The sequence below is a fragment of the Arachis duranensis genome, chromosome 3 (genome assembly GCF_000817695.3).
Source record: "Arachis duranensis cultivar V14167 chromosome 3, aradu.V14167.gnm2.J7QH, whole genome shotgun sequence".
Classification (NCBI taxonomy): domain Eukaryota; kingdom Viridiplantae; phylum Streptophyta; class Magnoliopsida; order Fabales; family Fabaceae; genus Arachis; species Arachis duranensis.
This window is the reverse complement of record NC_029774.3, coordinates 6,105,380-6,114,959: the sequence shown is the minus strand read 5'-3', so window position 1 is coordinate 6,114,959 and position 9,580 is coordinate 6,105,380. Positions and strand designations below refer to the sequence as shown.

At 33.1% G+C, this 9,580-nt stretch overlaps 1 pseudogene; it reads left to right on the top strand.

The window, feature by feature from the left end:
• The first annotated feature begins 1,604 nt into the window (after window positions 1-1,604).
• On the top strand, window positions 1,605-7,996 carry LOC107477000 (alkane hydroxylase MAH1-like; annotated as a pseudogene).
• Window positions 7,997-9,580: the final 1,584 nt, after the last annotated feature.

Here is a 9,580-nt window from a genome sequence, read left to right as displayed (position 1 = left end):
TAATTAACCTGTATATTTTGAAAATAGATTAAATTACCAAAATTGCTTCCAATTTTGGAAGATATCGATAAAAATACTTTCAGCTTTTGTATTTATCAAAGTACTTATATATTTAATCCATAACTTTATAAAAATATTTAGGTAAATATGTATAAAATATATAAGAAAATCGGATTAAATTCCGATCAATTTTTTATTATTTGACAAAAAATACAGAAAAAAATATATTTGGAATAAAATCATCAAATTTTATAGATAAAATTATCTCATTTTTTAATTATATTTGCAATACAAGTAATTGTATCAGAATCCAATATTTAAAGCATTTTTTTTAGAATATGTATTTAATATTATAAAAAATATAAAGTATTTTTTAACAATTATATTAGGTGTATATTAAATCAGTCATCACAATCAACTACTGATATGAAATATATATTGAAATACAAAGTACACATTGAAAATGAGTTAAAAGAAGATATGTATTTGTACACTATAAATACATAGTGACTAATTTTGGTGATTAATTTTGTTGGATTTTTTGGGCTCTCTTCCTACGTGGAGAAAAAATTCAAATGTTAGTATCCAATTCCATGAAAAGTAGAAGTTGCTGAAGATATACTAGAGTTGCAAAGAAAGGTCTCATTTTGTCAAAAACACAAGCATTGAGAGAGAAAGAGGAGAGAAAACACTATCTACATTTTTCAGCAGAGCAGCAAACTTTGAGCATTCGTTTCTCATTCGTTCACCTTTAAATCAGCGTGAAATTTGAACTGCATGTTCACCTCATCTTGTTCCTCATGCTGAACGATGGAGATTTTGATTGGAGGTGTGCAGTTGAAAAAATCGAGCACGGACAGAGGCTCTATTTTTGTGGTATCTTCATCTTCTTTGTTCTTGTTTATGAGCTTTAAAACTTGGGTTGTTTGGCTTATTATATGTAGGTTTTGTGCAATAATTTATGACTTTTTTTTATCCTATTTTTCATTATAGTGAAGCTATTTCCTTATCTTTGTGATTCGTGATTTTTACTTCTCACATTGAGGAAGTTTTTCACATTAAAAATCTTGGTTTGTTAGCTTGCCTCTATTTGCTGGTTTATGTGATTCTTTTGCTGCTATTGACATTATTGTGCTGCTGTTATTACTTGTTACGTTGCTCCTCTTATTTTTGCAAGTAGAAAATTGTGTGTTTTATTCTTATCATTTGGTGTCAGAGCCTGGTTTTAGGCATTTAGTTATAACTTGCTTGAAAGATGGATGTAAATAATTCTACTAGGATGATAAATTTGAATGTCACTAGTTACCATTTATGGAAGGATAAAATAAAAGATTTATTGTTTGTCAAAAATCTACATTTACCTGTATTTTCTACATAGAAACTAGAATCTAAAACAAATAAAAAATAGGTGGATGACAATGTTTATAATCACATTGCTAACAAAACTCATGCTAATCAAATTGAATCCTTGTATGCTTTCAAGTCTGACAATAATAAATTGTACTTGTTGAATATGTTGATGAATTTGAGATACAAGGAGCGAGGGGACACAGGTATTAGATCACTTGAATAAATTTCAAGGGGTTCTAGATCAGTTGTCAAGCATGGGGATCAAGTTTGAAAATGAGGTTCAAGGATTGTGGTTGCTAAATACTCTACCAAATTTTTGGGAGATATTTCGTATCTCTCTTACTAATTCTGCTCCAAATGGTAAAGTGAGTATGCAACTCGTCAAAGGTGGCATTTTAAATGAAGAGATGAGAAGGAAGACGCAGAATTTTTTGTCACAGTCTGAAATCTTATTCATTGAAAATAGGGAGAGAAATAAGAGCAAAGGTCAAAAGGGTAGAGGTAAAAGTAAGAGTAAATCAAAGTCAAGATACAAGAATGTTGAGTGTCATTACAGTTATAAAATGGGTCACATCCAAAAATATTGCTTTCTTTGAAAAAAAGAGAACAAAGGTAAGCAAGAAAATAAGGATGATGGTGGTAATGATCATGTATTTGCTATTTTAGATGATCTTTTTACTGTTGATATTGTTGATTATGAGTACAAGGTCAATCTTGTTTCTGATGATGAGTTCAGGTGGATAATTGATAGTGACGCCTCAATACATGTTACACTTAAAAGGTTCTTCACTTCTTATACTCCTAGTAATTTTGGAGTGCTTAAGATGGGTAATGATGGCTTACCAAGGTAATTGTTGTAAGAGATATTTGTCTTCAGACTAATATGTGAATGAAGTTGCTATTCAAAGATGTTAGACACGCTCTAGATGTTCGTTTGAATTTGGTTTTAGTTAAAAGGCTCGATAATGAAGGCTTTGTAAACACTTTCGGGTTTGGACAATGAAAGCTTACTAAAGGCAACTTAGTGGTGGCTCAAGAAAAAGGTACTTCAAGTTTGTATGTGATGCATGCCCTGATTGCAAAAGGTAGTGTGAATGCAGTTGAAAGTAAAAAAGTTTGTAGCTTGTGGCATAGCAGATTTGGTCATATTAGTGAAAAAGAACTTAATTGTTTGGCTTGAAAGGATGTTATTTTCAATTTGAAGAATGAAGAGTTGGAGAAATATTCTCATTGCATGGCTGGCAAACAAAGAAGATTATCCTTCAAGAAGCATCAACCTTCAAGAAAATCAGACTTCTTGAAATTGGTGCACTCTGATATTTATGGTCCTTTGAAGGTACGGTCTTTTAGTGGAGCTGTTTACTTTATTACTTTTATTAATGATCATTCAAGAAAGTTTTGGACTTATGCTTTAAAAACAAAGAGCCAAGCTTTGAAAATTTTTAAATAATTCCAATCTTTGGTTGAAAGGCAAACAGGTAAAAATATTAAATATATTCACACTGATAATGGTGGTGAGTATCGTGGACCATTTGATGAGTATTGCAAGTAGCAACACGTTAGGTATGAAAGGACACCTCCTAAAATACCTCAGTTGAATGATTTGATAGAAAGAATGAATAGAACACTGATTGAAAGAGTTAGGTGTATGCTTATTGAAGCTAAGCTACCTAGAGTCTTTTGGAGTGAAACGCTACTTACAACGACTCATGTGATTAATCTGAGTCCTACAAAATGCTAAACCAAAAATATAGTTCTTTGCTTCCAGAAGGTCTCCAGTGTTCTTAGAGGTGCCTCTCGACTTGCATTTGAAAAACAATAGAAATATATATGGAATGAGAACTGGGGGTCTTCACCATGGTAAAGGTGTCCGCATAGTTAATATAAAAGATCACGAAAAAGCCAAAGCTATTCCTAAAACTCCGACACTCAGATTTCATCTTAAAGATCCAAGTAAACCAGAAATTAAGTAAATTATCTAAGGTATTCAAGTTATAAATCTAACTTTAACCTAACACTTCACTTTTTGTCTCCTCCAATCCTCCGAATTACCGGTGGAACAACCCCCTCCTCACACCTCCGCCAAGAGGGGTCTCTCAGAAAATATACACATACAATTCAAGCAAAGAAAACATAGATAAATATGCAATTACAGCAAGTAGAACAAGTAGCAGATAAGCAGAGTTAAGCAATTAAGAAAACCAAAACAATGCATACTCACGCAAAACATACAAATATATATGATGTATGCCTGTCCTATGGTTGATGAGTTTCATCTATCGGTTATATAGCCAACCTGACATGTCTTAGTAGCTAACCGTTGGGCAGTCTAAGCCATATAATATTCTTTTTCTTTTTAAAATAACACTTCAAATCAAAACTCCAATTTTTATAGAAATTTCGGCAGTATCTCATCTAAAACTCGAATTTCTGCCACCTTCAATGGTCCCAACCACCAAACCAAACACCTTTTGGTCATTCAAATCATTTTCAATATTAAATCTTTTTCCAAAATCAATCAACTCCAATAATAAATCGTTTATAAAATCGAATCACACATCTCTCAACCAATCCATTCAATTTAATTTCACAAATTTACCATCAATTCTCAACACATCAACAATCATATTTATTTTATACTCGTCAAAGTCATAATCCAACACATACAAATTCATTTATCCTTTATACACACATCGTATACCATATACATAATCCATCAATAATTCATTCAGTTCATTCTCATCTTAAGGTCTTCTAACCTAAGTTTTCATGTGACATTAAACATTAACTACGAGAAACTAAAATCATACCTTGACTGATTCTTTCCTAAGCTCAAAACACCTAAAAAATGCACTCTTCCACAAGCTCCAAGTCCCCCAATTACAAATTCCACAAGCTTAATCACCTGGAGTTCGTTCCAAACCGCCCAATTGAACTCCAAATCAATAAGAATACAATCTAATTCACACAATATCACTATAATTATCATAGGATTCACTAATTCAATGATTCATAAGGGTTTGAAAGTTACCACAGATCAATTAGACAAAATTCAGTGATTATCCGCTGCTAGAGTTCACCTAAACTATCAAAATCATTTAATTCCTCAATATTCAAACTCAAAATTCAAGAAATTGTGGAGGAGAAGAACTGAGCAATAAATGCAAATTTCTTACCACTTTATTCAAATATAATTGAAGAGAATTTCAAGACGAACATGTGACCGCTAATGGCTCGTCAATCGAAACTCCGAATTGAAAGTTATAGGCGACAAAAGTTAATAGTGAATGGCGTCTCTAACCCCTCTCCACCTCTCTTCATTCAGCAACCTGAATTCCCTTTTGTTGAGGGAGAAGTGGCTGAAGCCACACTTATAAGAGAGTGAATGGGTTGGGCCTTGGGCCCAATATGGATCCGGTTTAATCGATTTGGTCTATTGACCCAATTTTATGCTAAAATCTTTAAAATTAGTATCAAACGTATTTTAAATATTTCTACTTCTCTAAATTATAAAAATTGAATTTTTTAATCTCTTTGAATAATAATTAATTTATTGGCTAATTATTTATTAATTTTGCGGGATTTACATTGAGCATTAGAATGCTGTAAAATGGATGATGAGATATCTTCGTGGTACTTCTAGCATGAAGTTGTGTTATGAAAGTGAGAAGCTTATTCTAGTTGGTTACATTGACTCATACATGGCAAGAGATATTGATCTAGAAGGTCTATTTTAAACTTCTTGATCAACTTTGCGGGTGGAGCTTTGTCTTAGCAGTCTAGATTGTAAAAATGTGTTACTTTATCTACTATTGAGACCGAGTTTAATGCCATTACCGAAGCGTGCAAGGAGATTATTTAGATGAAGAAATTCTTGAAGGAACTCGGATTTACTCAAAAGAGGTATGTATTGTTTTGTGATAGTCAAAGTGTTATACATCTTAGTAAAAACTCTACTTTTCATTCTCGATCTAAACATATTGATGTGAGGTATCATTGGATATGTGATGTTTTGGATGTTGAGTTGTTAGAACTTGAAAAGGTTCATACTGATGAGAATGGTTGTGATATGATGATCAAGGCATTACCAAGGTGGAAGTTTAAAGTTTGTTGCTTAATCGCGGATTGGCGGTTACCTCCACATAGTCGTGAGGGAGAGATTTGTTGGATTTTTCGAGCTCTCTTCCTATGTGGAGAAAATCCCATATGTTGGTATCAAGGCCCATGAATAGTTAAAGTTGCTGAGGATGTGCTAAAGTTACGAAGAGGAGTCTCATTTTGTCAAAAACACAAGCATTGAGAGAGAAAGAGGAGAGAGAACACTATCCACATTTTTTAATAGAGTAACAGACTTTGAACATTTGTTCTCATTTGTTCACCGTTGGATCAGAGTGACATTTGGAATGCATATTCACCTTATCTTATTCTTCATTCTGAACGGTGGAGATTTTGATTAGAGGTCTGCAGTTGAAGAAATCGAGCTCGAATAGAGAATCTATTTTTGCAATATCGTCATCTTATTTGTTCTTGCTTATGAGCTTTGAAGCTTAGGTTGTTTGATTTGTTGCATGCACATTTTGTGCAGTAATTTATGACTCTTTTGTATCTTATTTTCCATCATAGTGAAATATTTTTTGATCTTGGTGACTCGTTTTTACTTCTCACATTGAAGAAATTTTTCATGTTAAAAATTTTGATGTGCTAGCTTGCCTCTATTTTTTATTTATGTAATTTTTCCATTGTTATTATTATTGTACTATTGTTATTATTTATTATGAGTGGGTATTATTTCTTCTCTTATTCTTGCAAGTAGAAAATTGTGTGTTTTATTCCTATCAATTTTAGTATACAAATAGTTTTTTTTAAGCGTATTCAAAAATATGGACGATTTTACTAGTTTACCCTTTAAATTTTTATTTAGCAAACTATTTACTTCTAGTTATCTAAACTTTGTGCCTATAAATTTATGAGAAAAACCACCCATTCTTGCACCTCAACACAACTTAGAATCAAGCTCCTTCAACCACCATGATGTACTTCCTAGACTACTTTGCTTTATTTGCAGCCATCATCTCATTCTTTTCGATCCACATTTGGAGGATCAACAGAAACTTACCTATCCCAAATTTGCCCTTATTTGCTACCAGCCATGTTATGTAATATTTCCAATATTCATGAATACGTGACCACAGCTTTGAAATACTATGGAGGTACTTTTAAGTTTAGAGGACCCTTGTTCACAAACATCAAATTTTACTTCACTAGTGATCCTATGAACGTGCACCACATTACAAGTAAGAACTTTGCCAACTACGGCAAAGGTTCTGAGTTTCATGAGATCTTTGAAATTCTTGGAGATGGAATCTTTAATGCTGATTCAGACAAGTGGAAGTACCAGAGGTACATATTACAATCATTATTTAAGAAAAACATCTTTGAGAACTTTGTTAAAAAGGTCATTCATAAGAAATTAGAATGTTACCTACTTCCACTTCTGAATGACATTTCAGAATCAAGAACTATTGTGGACTTGCAAGACATATTTCAAAGGTTCACTTTTGACAGTATTTGCTCCATGGTGTTGGCATTTGATCCCAATTGCCTTCCTAACAAGCTCACTCAATTCCCTGAGGTTGCTGTTGAGAAAGCTTTCAACAAAATGGAGGATACAATTCTCTATAGACATCTGGTCCCAAGATGGTTCTGGAAGTTGCAGAGATGGCTCCAAATTGGACATGAGAAGGACTCCATTGCTATCCTTCGAATTGCCGAGCAATTCTTCCATGATCATATATCATCCAGTCGGGAAGAGAAAAGTAGATTCAACTACACCAAAGATGATGAATCAAACTTTGACATGCTTAAAGCTCTTATGAAGGAAAGTGGAATGGAACATGTAGATCACAAGTTTCTAAGAGACATTGCAGTTAATCTATTAGCAGCTGGAAGGGACACAATTAGTGCAAGTCTATGTTGGTTTTTCTGGCTTGTTTCAACTCACCTTAATGTTGAAACCAAAATCCTTGCAGAAATCAGATCAAACTTCAAAACTAATGAAAAAAATTGGCTCATTCAGGGGTGGAAGACCTTGACAAGCTAATTTACTTGCATGGAGCTATATGTGAAGCTTTGAGGCTTTTTCCTCCGGTGCCATTTGAGCACAAATGTGCCATCAAATCTGATATACTTCCTAGTGGAGATCGTGTTGATGCAAATACTATGGTGTATTACTCCATATATTCAATGGGAAGGATGGAACACATTTGGGGAAAAGATTGCTTGGAATTTAAGCCAGAAAGGTGGATTTCGGAAAAAGGAATCAATATACAAGTACCATCATATAAGTTCATGGCTTTCAATGCAGGCCCCAGAAGTTGTTTGGGCAAAAATATAAGCTTTATCCAGTTGAAGATCATTGCCATTGCTTTGCTGTGGAACTTTCACTTCCAAATGGTGGAAGGGAATCCCGTGTGTCCAAGTGTTTCCATTGTGCTGCACATGAAGCATGGGTTGCAAGTCAAGGTCACTAAAAGAGGCAATTGATGGAGTATGGGACATTTCATCATTGATTTTCTTGATTCTTGGTTGCTGTGTAGTGTTGTTTTTTGTTTGTGATGGCTACTTCGCATGTTTTGTTGTTTTTCTATTTGTGGTTGCTACTTCAGATGCAACTAGTGTGACCACTTAATAAGACTTGTTTATTTAAAATGTTACTTGTATACTAAAAATTAGCTATTAAATTAATAATATATATTGGTATATAAATATACGTGATATTTAATTTATTTTTAATATATATTTTATATTTGAATATGTATTTTATACCAATGACTAATTTGATAATTGATTTTTGATAAATACCTAACCATAGTTGTAAGAACCGGATCGCACCGGCCGGTTCGACCAAAACATCAATAAATCGGTAATCTGGCCGGTTTGGTTAAAGCTTTGGACCGAAGAAAGAATTAAACAGCTTAAAATTGGGCGGTTCATAAAAAACTGGACGAAATTGGCCAAAATTGACCGATTCGATGCAATCTTTGAACCGACCGGTTCGATGGAAGTTCGAAACCGACCAAAATTGACCGGTTCGATGTAATCCGTGAACCGACCGGTCCTATGGTGCTCCCAACAAATGCAGGTCTTCGGTGCTCCAGCGCTTCTGTAGCATTTGTATATTGGATCCAATATTCAAAAATGCATGCAATGAGTATCGAACCCATGTCACTATCTTGGAGGGACATAATGTGTTCATCGTTTACTATCTTGGAGGACCAAATTAGTACTTTATCTTTTTTTCAAGGGCTAATTAATTTAAAATCAAAAATTTTAAGGATCTAATTATTACTTTACTCAATTTTTTACTATTTTATATTTTTTATTTATGTACGACCTGTTCTTTCGGTTCAACCAGTAATTTATCAGTTGAACCAGTAAACCAATGAACCAGTAATTTAAACGATTTGATCATTGATTCAGTTCTGACAACTATGTACCTAACATAATTTTCTATTTAATGTTAGCACTAAGCGCTTAAACTATTAGATTTTAAGTTAACGATAAGATCAAAATATAACAGTTATTTATTAATGGTTCCAGATGATTGATTTTTAAAGTTTATTCTCACTACTAATAGTCAATTAATGTATATATCTATATATGACTTAAAGAAAGAAAAAACACTTAGGTAGTATTTGGTGGAGAGACAGAGATTGAAAGACTGAGTTTGGAAGATAGAGACTAAGAAACAGATACTGAAATAAAGTTCAATATTCTGTTTGGTGTAAAATAGAAGACAGAAATCGAAACAAGAATAAAGCTCTAATTTAATTTGCACAAAGAGTAAAATTAGAATTAATTAATTGAAATGAGAGTATTTTAGGTATAAAATGTTATTAAAGTTTCAATCTCTGTCTGTAAATATTTCAGTCTCCTGTGTCTCTATTTTTTGGAGGTACTGAAATACTAAAATTTTGGAGACATAAACAAAAATTTTAGTACCAATCTGAGCTAACAAACATGATATTGAATTTTAGTCTTCCAGTCTCTGTCCTAGTATCTCAAAACAAACGCTACCTTAAATAAGACATAGTTACAAAGAATGGTGGAAATGGTAAAAAGCAAAAGGAAAAGGAAAAAGCAGAGATAGGTCACAAGAGGGGAACTTCAAAGAGGAAATCAAACTTAAATGCAAAGGTTGAAGCTAAGAGGAAAAGAAAATCAAGGCAAG